Raw genomic sequence first — 17,241 nt, 5'->3', positions numbered from 1 at the left:
AACTAATTTGCCAGGATTTCTATTTAATCCTGACCCAGCACACTGATCACCATTTCCATGAGGTCAGGGCACTGGTTAACAGTTCCTTTGATGTCAAGAGAGTGAAGGGATCCAGAACATGGCTGCACTTGTAGCCATTACCAATAATTCTAGTGCTACAGTTTCCACAAAATGTGGGGATGAAGTGAGGATGGGGGAGATTTTACCTGAGGTAACTGAAAGGCCTTGAGAATCCCACCTTAGACTGCAAATGTACCCACCATTTCCCATTGGAAAATAAACTCATTGCAAGTAGAGATTCTTTCATTCTTTGTAAGGCATCCCTCCTTTAAGACTCATAAGAACCTAGACCCTTGGTGGCAAACCAATGGCATGCATGCCGGAGAGAGATGCTCCTCTCTCTCTCACCATATGTACTTGAGTACATTTCTCCCATCACTGGCCCCTCTGCCCAGCAGCCCAATGGGAGCACTTCTTCCCTCCCCTGTCTGGGGTAAGGAGGCAGCTCACATGCAGCATGAAGGTACAATTTGGGCACTCAGTCTCTAAAAGGTTCACCATTACTGCTCTAATCCATCTTCCACTCAGCTTTCAGATTAATTTGCCTGGACCACGTCAATTTCCATTCAATAAATTCAAGTGGCTTCCTATTGCCTCCAGAATCAATATCTAAAATCCTTTGAATTTTAAAGCTCTTCATAGAATAATCCTTTCCTGGATTTTCCAGTTTTCATCTTACTTACCAGAGATTCTGGCCTCTTTTGTATTGCCACAGTGAGATATTTTACCACTTGATTTTGTGTTTTCTCTGGCTAGCCCTCTTGCCTGAACTTCTCTCCCTCCTCACATTTATTCTTGGCTTTCACTGGCTTACTTCAACCTCAGCTAAAATCTTACCTTCTTCAAGAAAAGCTTTTCCTGATTCCCCTTGATGCTTCCCTCTACTGACTATCTCCAATTGATCACATATGTTTTTCCAGTCAGTTAATAACTATTTATTAAATACCTACTATGTGCCATGTACTGTGCTAAGCACTTAGAATACAAAGAAAAGGAAATCAGAGTACCTTCTCTTTCTTTTTTTTTTAAACACCCTCACCTCCTGTCTTAGAATCAGTATTATATATTGGTGCCAAAGCAGAAGAGTAGTAGGGGCTAGGCAGTGAGGGTTAAGTGACTTGCTCAGGGTCACACAGCTAGGAAGTGTCTGAGGTCACACTGGAGCCCAGGACTTCAGGTCTCTAGGCCTGGCTTTCTTTACACCTAGTCACCCAACTGCACCCAACAGTACCTGCTCCTGAGAAGCCCACAGTCTAATAGGGGAGAAACATGCAAATAACTATCTACAAATAAACTATATAATCCCCAAATCAAGATACAATCAGCTCAACCTTGTTCTTAGAGATACATAGCAAATAATCAACAGAAGGAAAGCATCCAAACTAAGGGGGATTAGGAAAGGCTTCCTGAGGAAGATGAGATTTCAGCTAGGACTTGAAGGAAGTCAGGGAAGCCAAGGGACAAAGATGGTGGGAGATCATTCCAGACGTGGGCCAGCCTATGATAATGCCAAGAGTGGGGACATGAAGTGTCTCATGGGAGAAATGGCAAGGAGGCAGCTGGAATAGTTGTTTGTCTATTGTATTCTCCATTAGTTAAAGCTCTCTGAGAGCAGAGAATATTTTTGCCTTTCTACTATCTTTTGCTCAGTGCAATATCTGACAAATAGTGGTTGTTTAATAAATGCTTGTTGACTTGTCTTGACTTTGAGCTTTTATCTCCAGGGTCTAGCATCCTGCCTGGAATATAGTAGGCAATTAATCAATACAAATTGAGCCTCAGACACTTCCTAGCTGGGTGACCCTGGGCAAGTCACAACTTCAGTTGCCCAGGACTTACTACACTTCTGCATTAGAATCAACATCAATTTTAAGACAGATGAGGGTTTTTTTTTTTAAACCAAGAACTTGATGGATGGGTAGATAGACAGACAGCTTTCCAGAGAAACACCATAACTCAAATAGTCATACTTGAGAAGGTGCATCTTATGACCTTGGACCCTCCAAATACCAAAAGAACATAAAAGAGAACACTTTTGGCATCAGAAAGTGTGTGGAAGCAGTTGACTTCTTCTATCCTCCAATACAATGTTGGGGATGTCAGCCTATGACTCCAATAAGAGCCCATGCAGGGAGAAATCATGCTTCAGATGCAAAGGACAGTGGCAAGGGGCAATGGTGCAAGAATCATGTAGAATTATGAGGTGGGGCACAGTAGGTGTGAGAGAAGCAGGGCACTCTAAATTTTGGTTCCCTGAGATAAAGTCCCAATATTCCTACCCTAGAAAAATGTAGATCACCCCACAAAGGTATAATAATAATAATAATAATAATAATAATAACTAAGGCATTTATATAGCACTTCAAGATTTGCAAAGCATCTTATGTATATTGTCTCATCTGATCCTTAAAATGATTCTGGGAGGTAGTTATTTGTTATCTATATTTTACAGATAAAAAAAAAACTGAGGCTCAGGGAGATTAAGGGACTTGCCTCAGGTCACATAGCAAATAAATATTTGTGGCAGGATTTGAAATCAGGTTATTCTGACTCCAAGTTCTTCATTCTATAGACTGTACAACTGAGCTGCCTCAATTATGCCCAAGTAGTTTTCTGAAGATGGTCCCATGTGGATTCAGATGCTGACTGGTGGCATCCTAAGGAATTTGCTATACAAACCCTGTCCTTCCCACTCTATTACCCAGCTCCTCTAAGCTCAGAACCACATGGGGAGCTAATAGAAATGATTATATTAACTAACCTCAATCACACAGTCTTAGAAATCATTTGCTGCAGAAAGGCCACAGCTCTAAGTACCACAAAGCCACTAAGGAGGAGGAAGAGGGACAGCCCTGTCCTCAGGGAACTTTCCATAGAGCCAGTTTGGCTTCCATAGTTCACCTTGTTGACCAAAAGTCATCTTGAGTAAGAGAAAGCCAAAGAACAGGACTCATTCCTCTGCCTATTTGGGTGAAGGGTTGAAGGTTGGAAGAGGATTCTTTCTTGAGTAAATACTTTTTCTTTTCTTTTTTTTTGTTCTTTTCTTTCTTAAAAAAAAATTCTATGTAGAGTGAAATAAGCAAAACCAGGAGTAAGTTGTACACAGTAAAAGCAATATTATGGAATGATGAACTGTGAAAGACAAAGCTGCTCTCAGCAATACAATGATTCAGGATAGTTTTAAGTGACTTATGAAAAAGATTCCTATTCACCTCCAGAAAATGAATTGTTGAAGTTGGAATGCAGATCAAAGAATACGATTTATCATTTTAGTTTACTTAGGTTTTTATTTGGGGGGTTTGGTGCTATATAATTATTATTTTACAAAAAAATGAACAATATGGAAATGGGTTTTGCATGATAATACATATATAATCCAAATCAAATTGTTTACCAACTCCAAGAAGCAGAAGGGAAGGATGGGAGACAACGTGAATCATATAACTTCTGAAAACTTATGTTGAAAATTATTACATGTAATTGGTAATATCTTTACAAAAAATAAAGTTAACCAGTCTCTTAAAAAAAAAAAATTCTCAGAGCAGCCAGTAAGGATTGTGGCTTCTGCTTCCAGAACAAGACAGAAATGTCAGTTGGAGAAAAAGTCCATAAGTTAAGATAAATCACATCAATTCAATAACTGCTCTGTGCAGAGTTGCCCACGAGGTATCTGGGAAACATGAAAAATTGAATGGTAGTCATGGTTCTTCCTATTGAAAAAGTTGGGGAGTTATGATGGTAGCTGGTTCTCATGAAGTGCCTTATGTACTTTATCTCAGTTAACCTTCAGAGCAATCATGTTGTGTAGGCACCATCCCCATTTTATAAAGGAGGAAATAGATGAGTGATTGCTCAGAGTTATACAGTAGTTAATGCTGGGGTGGGAACTCAAATCTTCTGTCTTCCAAGTCCAGAATTCTAGTTAATATAACTTGAGAACAACGACAATCCACTATTGTTGTTCAGTTGTGGCAGACTCTTCATGACCCCATTTAGTGTTTTCTTGGCAAAGATCCTGGAGTGGTTTGCCATTTCCTTCTCCAGCTCATTTTGCAGGTGAGAAAACTGAGGCCAACAGAGTTGCACAGCCAGTAACTTTCTGAGGTTGGATTTGAACCCAGCAAGATGAATCTTGCTGACTGTGGCACCTAGGTGCTCAAACAATGACAACACTACATATTATAGAAGATAAAGCCAGCTTCGAAGCTGTGCCAATCACTTTACCTTTCTGGGCCTCAGTTTTGTCAGCTATAAAATGTGTGTCTATGTGGTAGTGGAAAGATGTTGAACCATTTGGCAATGCCAAAGAAAGATTCAGAGTTGTGTAGAGTTCATTTGGAAAAGTTTTCAGCAAGAAGTAACTTTTGAGTTGGCTCTTGAATTCGTGATAGGGTAAGGGCGGGGTGCTTCAGCTTAGATAATTACCCCACCCCACTTAAAGGAAATGATACAATGCCAAGCCCTGGCATATGTATCCAATGAGAATACATTGGTGGTGTTTTTTTAGGGCAAACAGGGTTTGGATACCTCGATAGGTGTGACAGAAAATCTTTCTGATTGTCTGAAGGACTTGGCTCCCCTTTGCTTTCACCTATCTTAAACTTCAAAGGATCCAGAGAATTTGTTCTTTTCCCTTGGTGTCCTAGCAGTGTTTCTGGAACAGCTAAGAGCACTGTCTGCATGGGGAGCCAAGGATAGAGATGTGATAAGGAAAGCAAATTCTGGGCTATACAAAGAGCCCAACAGAAAAACCTACATAATACTTAAGAAGAATATCTTGAGGATTCCAGCAAAAGGATTTCTAGAAACTTCCTGTGAGTTACCGCTTTGCTTCATGTGGTCTCATTTTCCCCTGGCCTCCATACATGCTTGTGAAAGAAGATATCAAAGACCTCAGGGTGGGGATGGGGAGTTAACCAACTATACTACCATATTCTAAAAGCTAAGTAAATCTTTTTGACTGATTGATATCATTGATAACTGTGACCAGAATGACACCAGTGGGGACTCATAAACATTAGAAATATACTCCTGGGGCAGCTAGATGGCTCAGTGGATTGAGAGCCAGGCCTGGAGGTGGGAGGTCCTGGGTTCAAATTTGGCCTTAGACACTTCCTAGCTGTGTGACTCTTCTGCTCTAAAATGGATATTAATCAGTTCTAAGACAGAAGGTAAGGGTTTAAAAAGGAAGGAAGGAACGAACGAACGAACAAACGAAGGAAGGAACGAACATACCCCCAACCCCTCAGGGATAAATCTAGAGCCTTAAGATAAGATACTCTCTGGGGACCCAGCTGGAATTGAAATGGAAGGGTGAGAAATTAAGTCTCAGAGCCTGCACTACATGGGCAAAGACAAGGAAAAGAATGGGAAGAAGATATTGCATACAGAATGACAGGCATACACAAAAACAGAGAGGAAATAATCACAGGAGAATATATAATGGAGTTTTGCTCCTGTGCCTCAGATCAGGGCATCTTAAAGTCCATTTCTTGGCGCTAGCTCTCCCCAGAGGATCTGGGTTCACATTGACTAGTTCAGAATTAGGAACTGAGCAGAACAACTCAGTTTCTTTTATTTGGCTTATAGCCCCTATCCTTTCCTCTCTCTAGCCTAAGAAGTGCTAATTTTAAAAGGGCTATAGCTTAGCAAGTTAAGTATGACTCATTGAGAGACAATGGAAAAGGGAAGGAATGAGAGACATGGAGCCTGACAATAGAAAGGAAGTGGAGGGGACGAGAGGGGAGGTTGGGAGAGGTGGGGGGGGAAGGAAGAGAGAGAGAAAGAGAGAGGGAGGGAGGGAGGGAAGGAGGGAGATAGGGGAGGGAGAGGAAAATTGGAAGATGGAAAGGAACAGAGCCCAGTGAGCATAGTGAAAAATATGTCAGTGGGGGTAGATATCAAAAAGAACTGGAGAACCAAATTCAGAACTGTCCCACCTAGTGCACGTCATCTGGCTACCTTGGGAGTAGAAGGAAGCAGCTTGGGGAGCAATAACCTACCAGTCTAGAGTTGTAGGAGATGCTGTTCCCTTAACCTCATTTGTTCCATGGTTCTCTCATTCCTGTTCAATGCTCAGCTCCTTCAGCTCTGACCCCATTTCCTCAGAATTTCATTCCCTGAGGAGAAGAGCTTGGCATTTCAGACAGAGACTATGTAAAAGAGACAGGCTGGGGAAAGCAAGGGGTAGAGAAAGGTTCTTCATTGTCTCCTCCATTTTATTTAAGAATTATGGAGTTCAGAGGTAGCTGGGAAAAGCTTCACATACTTGGCAAACAAGGAAAAATTTAGGTGCTTGGGGATTCACTAGAAAATCTGTAGTTAATCCCTGGGATAAAGAACTGACCAAATAGAACCAGTTTCTTTATTCTTTGCTGAAGTTGGAATTTGGGCAGAGGGGTAGATACAAACAAGGATGTGAAACTGCTTACTGATTGTAATAGGGTGGAAGCTAACACAGAAGGGCCCTGGGTACAACCCAAAAGGAATACCCAACATACCAGTATAACAAAAAGCTGCTTTTTGCTGCTTTGATCACAACCTTCTCAATCCAGGGGCTGAGAGGAAATAATTAGAAGATCTTACTGTGTTACCTCCATCTTGGCTCCTCTAGCCATTCAATTCAACAAGCATTCATCAAACATGTACTATGTGCAAGACACTGTACTGGTCCCTGGGGATACCAAGACAAAAACAAATCAGTCCTTGCCCTCAAGGAGCTTACATGCTACTAGAACCCTAAATCTCTATCATTGTTTCCAGTGCCATACTCATTGCTTTTGCTGGTTTTGGTGTGCAAGACTAAGCTTTCAGGGACAATCTAAGCAGAAGGTATACCCATAACTCAGACTTATATGTTAGAGAATTTACAAGATAGCTGGCATGTATGTAGAAAACAAAGAGCTTTACATTTTCCATCTAATTTGAGCTTTGAAACAATTGGGTAGATTTTATCGATTCAACAGATAGGTTTGATATTTCCATTTTTCAGATGAGGAAGTCAAGGCTCTGAGAGGTTAAGTTATTTGCCTGTGGTTCTGTAACTAGAAAGTATTAGAGATAGAACTTGTTCCCATGTCTTCCTGATTCTAAGTCCAGTCCTCAACTGATGATGCCATATCACCTATAACTTACATTCTCTAAATACAAAAAGATGCTCAACAAGAAGAGTTAACCTAGAATCCCGGTAGGGAAGGAGGGAGAAAGTAAATTAATAAATATTTATTAAAAGTCTACTATGTGGGGGCAGCTGGATGGCTCAGTGGATTGAGAACCAGACTTAGAGATAGGAGGCCTTAGGTTCCAATCTGGCCTCAGCCACTTCCTAGCTGTGTGACCCTGGGCAAGTCACTTAACCCCCATTGCCAACCCTTACTGCTCTTCTGCCTTGGAACCAATACACAGTATTGACTCCAAGACAGAAGGTAAGGGTTTAAAAAAATTTTTTTTTAATTCTACCATGTGCCAGACAGTCCCTGCCTTCTAGGACCTAAAAATCTAATGGAGGTGACAACATATAAACAAATACAGTATCTATGAAACAACCTATACACATTGAAATAATGGATATTAATAAAGATGGTGATAATAGGATGGTGAGATACTAAGGTTATTGGATTCCTCAGTACCTCTCAGTGAAGTAGGCCTGTGAGCCTGCCTCACCATGACCAGTGTGCTCTAAGTCCCCAGACAGGTTGATAAACACAGGATTTATTTTGAAACAGCAAAGAGGTATGAAGGAAGGATTAAGGAATAGGATTCCCTAGCTCTAATGAAATTCTCACTAGCCTCCCCCCTTGTTACACCCCCTCATGGAGGTTTTTCCTGTTCTTCTTAATGCTCCCTAGACCCTGGTCTATCTGACTAGATTCCCCAAATTTCACTAGCTAACCTGACTCTACTTAATCCTCCCTGATTGGTTATAAGATGAGATAGAACTTCTAGTATCTTCAGGGTGAACTCTTTATGGCTGAGTTCAACCCTAGTTGGACCAGGCCAGAGTTGGCCTCAGGCCCTCACCAACCCAGTCTGCTTAGATCAGGCTGGCAGTTCACAAATCTTCTTCTCAGCAGACAGGAACCATTTAATTTTCTTCATAGTAGGGTTTTCTTCAAGTCAGGAACAAACTGATCTCTTCAGCTCCAAGGGACAGGAAGTCAAGCTCTCCTCAGCTCCAGAGACAGGAAACTCCAGAGCCCTGAGCAACTGTTGGTGTTCTTCCTTTATCCCTTCTCCACGGTCCAGGATCCCCTGCCACTCAATTCCTGGCATATGACAGGCAAATCTCTCTCACTTATTGCAACCCATTTCTCTTCTTCCCTTCTTACAATAGGAAATATAGGAAATAATTGAAACTGGAATTAAGAGGGACTAGGGCAGGCTTCCTGTAGAAGGTGGGATTTTGGCAAGGACTTAAAGAAAGCCAAGGGGGTCATTAATTGGAGCAAAGGAAGGAGATTATTCCAGGTGTAGGGGACAGCCAGAAAAAATACTCAGATGGAGTATGTTTTGTCTGGTAGAGCCAGTGTCTGGGGGGCAGGAGGGATAAGGTATATATATATATAAGCCCTTCATAACCTAGCCCTCTGCTATATAGCAGAGGGCTAGGTTATGAAGGGCTTTGAGTGTCAAACAGAAGATTTTTCTATTTTCTCCTGGAGGCAATAGGAGTTTATTGAGTGGTGTGTATATGTGTATTTGCCTTGTGTGTGTGTATGTGTGAGAGCAATGTGATTAGACCTGTGTTTTAGGAAAATCACTTTAATGCTTGAATGGAGAATGGATCAGAGTGGGGAGAGACTTGAGGAAGACAGACCTGCCATCCAGCTGTTGCTGTAATCAAGTTGTGAGGTGATAAGGGCTTGCCCTAGAGTGGTGGCAAGAGTCAGAGGAGAAAAAGGGACATACTCCTGGTATTTGGACATTTTACTATATACAAGATATACAAAGTAAATGAGATGTAGATCAAAATGATGTATTGGTATGCTATAAGTTTATTGTTCAGTTCTTTATGCTTCCATTTCCATCCTTGTTTCCATGTCTGTCTCAGTCTCAAAGACCTCAGTAGGTAGTGTGAATCTTAAAAACTACTCAGACTGTACTTTAGAAGATTTGATTTAGCTATTTCCTTACTGTAACAATGGAGATACTTGGTCTAACAGAATCAGGAATGTCTTGGGAACTTTATATTACTCCACCCATACTTAGACAGACTTTAGGGGAAGATAAAGTTGTAAACTGATTGAACAATGAAGGTACTTAACTCATACTTTATAGTGAAGCTAGAACTTTAAGCTAAGTCTATTTTTAGATCTAATACAAAAGGGTGTTAAGTACCTATAAAGGTTAAATTAATCACAAAAAGGTCAAGTAACTCACAAAAGGCAAGCTTAACAAAGAAGTGTGAAGTACTCAAAAGATATAATCTAACCAGAAAAGGTGAGAACTAAAGAGTAGTGAGAACTTAAGAATGGGCGGTTCTGGGAAAAGTGTCTACTGTGATTGATAGACATAAAAATTTAGGGGAGGTGACATAAAAGAAAATTCTCTTTTAAAAAATGAGGCTAAAAGTCAGTTCAGGAGTCAGAACTCAGTTCAGGAGATTGAGTTCAGTGGAGGACTGGAGCTTCCTTGGAGATGGTCTCGTGGTGAGGGATAAGACTGACTCCCTTTCCTTTTGACTTAGGAAGGCCACTTTGGCCAAGGCCTTTAACTACTGCTTGGCTCAACCTGAGCCAGAGCAGTTTAAATTAATTCTCTCTCTCTCTCTCTCTTTCTCTCTCTCTCTCTCTCTCTCTCTCTTAATTAAAATCTCCATAATTCTCAGCTGACTTGGGTGTTTTATTATTAGGGAATCATCCCTGGCGACCAATTATTTAGATTTCAAGTCACAAAGCTAAAATTATCTTTACAGTAGGAATTGGGTCTCTGTTATTCATTTTGGCCAGCAACCAGCTTAGAGCTATATTTAGATAAGGGCTTTATGATTTGTGAAAATTGACATGGTTGATGATAGTGGTGATGATGATGGGTCCACAAAAATGGGGATGAAATTAGTGGTAAAGATGACTTTCATGTCAGAATGATGTATGATTCCCTTTCTTGAGTCTTCAGCATTAACTCTACAAAATAGAATCCCCATCAATGAAGAAAGCAGACAGTGCTTGGTATTCATATAACCCTGTCATCCTTTCATCATACCCATAAATGGGACAAGATCCATTGATAGAAAAGAAAATAAAGAGCAGCTGGCTAGGTTTGATACCTAGGAGGGAAAGGCTTCTTATCCCCTATCCTTTATGCTCCTCTATCTGGAGTAGAGCTCTGTGTCTTTTGCCAACTCCTTGGTTTATCAAGAGAAACCATGTCAATTTGGATATGATCCAATTCTTCCATGATAGCAGTCAGTTAGGGAGACTTCCTTCCAGAATCTATCTAATGTTTTATTTTGTACTGCTTTGTCAATGTTATTTCTTGTTATTTTTCTTAACAAACTCTCTAGAGTAGATGAAGGTTCTGGTCACCTTAAGATGGAGAAACTGAGGTTTGGGGAAGTGATATGATGCCAAAGGTAATTTTTTTTATTGTATACTTAATAAACTCCACCACCATCAAAAAACATTTAACTAGACAAGTGTGTAAAAAAAAAAGTTGCAAAACAACAAATTCCACATTGCTTACAGTTTGTTTAAACATATGTATAAATTATACATGTGTGTTAAATAAACATCCTCTGTTTTTGAGTTCCATTTGGATTTGTTTTACTTAGATACTTTTTTCTCTTGATTTGGTGACTGTTATTTTAAAAATTTAATTATATTATGTATTATTCTTATTCTTTTTTTCTCTACATGTTTCCTTTATTTTCCTTAAATTTTCAGTATTTGTCATTTTAATAACATAATACAATATATTACATTTAAATGTCATAATATATTCAGCCATTTCTCCCATTCATTGCATCTGTGTTCTTCCCATTTATTTCATCATTACAAAGCATCCATATATAGTTTCACAGATACACAGCTTTTTACCCACTCAATAATGCCCTTATGGCCTAATCTTAGTCAATGGATCAATGTATGTGAATAGCTTTATAGCTCTTAATGTAAATTTCCATCTTGTTTTTCTAGTTATGTAATTTGGGGCATGTTTCTCCATATTCCTATCAATATTTAATTTGATCACTTTAACCCATCTGGTTCTGTTCTACATTACTAGGACCATGGTTAGCTAGATTGGTCCTTAAGCAGCAAGTCACAATCTGTTGCCAAGACCATATTGTTTCCAAAACCAAGTCTTGCCATATTGTTCATACCCAATGGAACTTTTGTTCCAATGCTATAACCCCTCTGGAATGCAGGAATACCTTCATAGTATGATGAGTGTTAAAGGAGACTTTTTGCATAATATTTATGCTCTTTAAGCCACTGTTGTTCCACCAGAAACTATGTTTGGATTATGTGTATGGTCAGGCTTAGATCTACTACTTCAGGTATGTGTAGGTTCTCCAGGCATCTATCATATTTAATTTATCTAAGGTTCAATTCATCTTCTTAACTCCTTTCTTGTTTATTTTTTGGCTAGCTTTATTTAGTTCTGAAAGGGGAAAATTAAAGTCCTCTGCTCTTATTATTTTTTTAATCTATTTCCATCTATATCTCATTTACTTTTTCCTTTGAAAATCTGAAAGCTATAGCACTTGGTACATACAGGTCCAATATTGATAATGCTTCATTATCCATAGAACTTCTCCCCCCAACATAATATAGTTACCCTGTTCATCCCTTCCAATTATATCCATTTTAGCCCCTACTCTGTCAGAGATCATATCTACTACTCCTACCTTCTCTGGATCAGCTGAAGTGTAGTATATTCTGCTCCAGACCCTCACCTTTACTCTAGGTGTGTCTCTCATTTTCAGTGTGTTTCTTGTAAATAACACATTGTCAAATTCTGGTTTTTGATCCATTTTCTTTCCAAGAGTGAATTCATCCCATTACACTCACTGTTATAGTTATTAGCTGTGTGTTTCCGCCTACTCTGTTCCTTCTCATTATTTGTCCCCCTCTTTCTTTCCACTGTATCCTTCCTCAAATGTTCAATTTCCTTTAATGTCTCTCTAGTTACACCCCCTTCCCCAAAATCCTCCCTTTGCCATCCTAGTTCCAAACTGGCCCACCTTTTCAAAAGTCCTCCCTTTTCATTCTTATTTTATCCACCTTTCAAAAATCCCTTTATCTCCACAACCATGCCCTCCTACTTCCCAAGTTGAATTTGATTCTAAAAATCCCTCCCCTATTTTGTCCTAAGAGTTTCTCTCTATCATCTCACCTTACCCCCACTATGTCTTGATAGGTACTCCCTTCTCTAGTCCCTCCCTCAGGCTATCCCTCTTCCTTCCTGCTGTTTCTGTGTACATTCAGAAAATGTTTACTCTTCTGATTGTGTATGTTGTTCTCTCTTTATCCCAGGTCTGATGAGAATAGGATTCTTTTACTACCAGTCTTCCACACCCTTCTTCCCTTATCCATGGTAGTTTCTACATTCATAGGTTCCTCCTCCTTCCATCTGAGATGGGCATTCTATCTGATCCCCTCTGGATCTATTCCCCTACCATTTTGGTTCATTCCATTCCATTCACCTCAACCTTGAGTCTTTCATGCATACATGCTCCCTTCAAAATACCCAGGTAACAATGAATTCCCAGGCCCATTGTGGACATTTTTCCTTATAGGAGTAAAATAATTTGACCTTTGGGGTTGCTTTATGATTAGTCTTTCATTATTTATGTATGTTTCTTATAGATAAAATTTTCTGTTTTTTTCCCTAGGAATAGTTGAGACTACTTTAGTTCGTTGAATATCCATTTTTTTACCTTTTATGATTATGTTCAGCTTTGCTATATATATATTATTCTTGGTTTGGAACCTAGTTCTTTTATTCTGCAAAATGCTGTGTTCAATGTCCTTTGTTCTTTTAATGTTGTAGCTGCGAAGACTTGTGTTAGTCTGGCTGTGGCTCCACAGTATTACAATGTTGTTGTTTTTTCTTTTCTTGTTGCTTGTAGTATTTTCTCCTTAACTGGTAGCTATGGATTTTAGCAATGATGTTCTTGTGCATTTTCATCTTTAGTTCTCTTTGAGGTGGTGATTGATGAATTCTTTCAATTTTTATTTTACCTTCTGATTCTAGAATTTCTGGGCAGTTTTCCTTGATGGTTTCTTGGAATTGTAATAGAGGGTTAGTCTGGTGGTAAAGAGCAAGAAGGAGAAAGAGTAGAGATCTCCCTTCTCAAAGCAGGGTTCAGGGGAGACAGCTGCTGTTTAACTTGGCCAAGGAAGAGGAGAGGGGGAGTGAGTAGTTCCCCCCTTCAGCCTCCCCTTAGCTATGGCTGCTCAACCCCAAACTGCCTGTTGACTTCCCTCTACTACTAATGTTTAGAGATACCCTCCTCTATGAGAGAGAGAGTTATCCTCCCCCCTCAAGTTGGAACTGGTTTCCACTCACATTAGAGTCAGTTGAGGGAAAGATGACAAACTTTATTCTAACTGATCAATTTGGGAATAACACAGGGAAATGGCTTCAAGAAGGGTTTTGTGAGGAAAGGGGGGAAAAGAGGGAAAAAGCTATTCTAGCTACCCTTACCTCCCTCCTCAAGTTGTGGAACCCAGGCCTTGACAGCGTTGGGCCCCTGAGAGATTCAGGCTTGGATGTCCCTGGTAGTGGTCCACTGGGCACCATCCAGTCCTAGGGCACCAGGAGCTGTGAGGTGATCTTGTCAGCTACTTGGTGTCTTCTCAAACACTCACCACTTCAGTTGGGAATTGGTGGGGGGAAAGGTGTCTAATCACTGGGAGAAAGATGTCTTTCCTCAGGAGCAAAGTCTTGACCAGACCTTTCCATAGGCTGTCTCAGGATTGAGAGAGCTAACTGCCTCTCTCTGACAGAAACTCTTGCTCTCTCCCAAGATTCTAGAACAACTCCTCCAGGGCCTCTCCCCTGCTGTGGCTGAGACTGTCAATTCCCCAAACTGTAACTCCAGTTCTAGGGTTTAAAAATTCTACCACAAGCCTCCATTTCTGTGGGGGGAGGGGAGGAAAGGAACTTGAGTCTTGTAACCATGGAAAGTTATTTTAAATCATCTAATTAAATAAAAAAAAAACAATCCTCCATTTCCTGTTGTGAGCTTGGTGTCACCATGATCCCATGCTAATTACTTACCTTCTATATGTTTCTATTCTAAACTATCTATGTTATTTACTGATCCCACCTAACCTCCCCCTCCCAAAATAATAAATCTTATCCTAATCTGTCTATGTACTACTATCTTAATATCCTATCTTATGCTAGGGAATGAATTTCAGGAAGGAGGGTTAGGATTACATGTGTCAAAAAATAAAGAGTTTTTACAATGTAGCATGTAACAATTCATGAATACAATAAATTTTCAATTACAAATATAATGCACATGTCTATACTAATCATTGTGAGATTTAAAATGGTTGAGGTCTTAAACTGTAGTGATTAAAATAGTGGAAGTTGTAAATTGTGATAGATATAAGAGAGGGTGAGCAAATTTGACCACAGAAATATGTTTCACTACAGTGTCTTGGGTTTTTAAATCAAATATAAGATGGTCGCCAGGGAAATATTCCCAATTATTCAAATATCCAAGTCAATTGGGTTTTATAGAGATTTTTAATTAACAATACAATGAGTAATCAAAGAAAGAGAGAGAGAGTAAGAAAGGAAAAAGTATGAAGGGACTCAAGCCAATATGGCCTAGACCTGAGTCTTAAAAGAGAAATCAGTCAGAACCAGGAGAACATTGTACACAGAGACTAATACACTGTGGTATAATCGAACGTTATGGACTTCTCCATAAATGGTGGTGTAATGTCCCTGAACAATTTGCAGGGATCCAGGAGAAAAAAACACCATTCATAAGCAAAGGATAAACTATGGGAGTGGAAACACCGAGGAAAAGCAACTGCCTGAATACAGAGGTTGAGGGGACATGACAGAGGAGAGACTCTAAATGAACACTCTAATGCAAATACTATCAACAAAGCAATGGGTTCAAATCAAGAAAACATCTAATGCCCAGCGGACTTACACGTCGGCTATGGGGGGTGGTGGGGAGGAAAAGAAAATGATCTTTGTCTTTAACGAATAATGCTTGGAAATGATCAAATAAAATATATTAAAAAAAAAAGAGAGAAATCAGTCAGTTTTTTATAACTCACCATAAGATCTGTCTAAGTAAGGATTTCTAATGACACCAGGCCAGCAGCATCTCAGCTGCTTTCACCAGCTCCCTCCTACATCTGAATGTTTCAGAATCAGTCTCCTCAGAATGAGTCTCTCCAATCTGAATGTTTCAGAATGACTTCCCAGCTCTTCCCTGAGCTCTTATTTTTAAGGACAAAATCTTCTCTGTCACCTCCCCTAAGTCCTTACATTTACCAATCACTGTAGATGTTTCTAAAGGACCGCCCATTTTGAATTCACAGCTGAGTAGTTTTAATCTCTTTAGTAAGTCAGGAAAAAAATGCTGGTGTGTCGACAAATTTCATTAGAAAAAACCTCTGAATAAGTTATCACCCTTTTAGGTTTAAGTAGTTTACAAGTTGCCCCACCTTTATAGGTACTTCATATCTCATTGTATCAATTCTAAATCAGTCATGACTCAAAGAACTTCCTGTCCCTTCCATAAGCATGGATCAAAGTACTTTTCATTGTTCTCAAGGAGCTCTCTGTCCTAAAGCAGTCCTAAGTAGAGTGGAGTAGGGATATTCCCAAGGCAAGGAGCCCCCACACTCAAGTAGAGTACTCACCATCTGCTAGGGAATTTTTTAAAGTAGAAGATTCCCCAATGGGGAACCCCCTAACATTCATAAGTCTGAGAAATTTTGAGGTTTACATCATGTAATATTTAACTATTTCATTGAGAATAAATTATCCTTTGTCTTACATTTAATGCTATCTATCTGTAACAATTTTTTTAGCTTTGTGCTATTTTCTATATTTTTGAAGTATAATGCATTCTGTCCCAATGCTACCACTCAGATTTACAAAATCATTTTTGTCCCTAAACTATTCTGTACCTGTTGGTTAAGGGGTTAGTGTGTTAATTTTCTGCCTATCCTAAATTGGTTGATTAGATAATTAGTACTTTACATATGTACATGTCTGGTTTTTCTATACATTTACATATGGTACATGTTTTATTTATATATATATATATGTGTGTGTGTGTGTGTGTGTGTGTGTGTGTGTGTGTGTGTTCTCTGGTTTGAAGTCATCCAGTCCGGAAAATAATTTCCTTCCCATCTGTATGAGTCCTAATAGAGATTTATTTACAAATATATAGTTTATGGGCTGTCCTTATTTATGAAACAGCCCCTAAGGACAGTGTGAATTCATGGTTTGTGTGCTAAATATGTGGTGATTGTTGCATACTTACTCTTCTTCAGGAAATCCTTTTCTCATGTTGCCTGAAGATGTATTCTTCATTCTTTCTATGTTGACTTTTATGTGTATGTGGATGCAATTCCCTATATGTGAAATTAACATGATTGGCCATTAATCTTAGTGACCCATTTTCCTGAAATTTTCTCCCCATAATGTCCTTGATTTAAAGTTCTTACCAGTTGTTAGCATATCTTCCAGCCTTTGGTATTGCTTGAAGTTGTCACAGATCTGGATGCGTGTGTGTAAGAGTGAGTTTTTCATTGGATGCATGCAAATGAGATTCTTTGTAATGATTGTAGGTGTCTTTCTTAATGTGTGATTGTAAAGCAAATATTATTTTCCTATGTGGTTAATTGTAGAGATTAATGATATTTTAGTCTAGGTCTGAGATGGAGAGTTGTATGTATGTTTACTATCTGTGCTGTGCATTATTCTGTTTTGTTTTCACTGTCATTGGAGCTGTCTCTGTTCAGTGTCTCTGTTCCTTCCTGTGTATCTTGGATAGGCTCATGGGCTTTCTGTTTGTTTATCAAGGGCTTTTCTTGATGTGTCTGTGTCTGCATGGATTCTGGGTCTTCAGTTAAGTTTTCTTCTGGTGTGTCATCGTGGGCATAATGATGTTTCATGAGGGATGCATGAAACCATGAATCTTTCCCTATTACTTTGATCGATGTATGGGTCAATCCTCCTGGGCTCTGTAGGTTT

This window comes from Monodelphis domestica, chromosome 2, assembly GCF_027887165.1.
Source record: "Monodelphis domestica isolate mMonDom1 chromosome 2, mMonDom1.pri, whole genome shotgun sequence".
Classification (NCBI taxonomy): Eukaryota; Metazoa; Chordata; class Mammalia; order Didelphimorphia; family Didelphidae; genus Monodelphis; species Monodelphis domestica.
The sequence above is the reverse complement of the archived record's forward strand: the minus strand, read 5'-3'. Positions refer to the sequence as shown.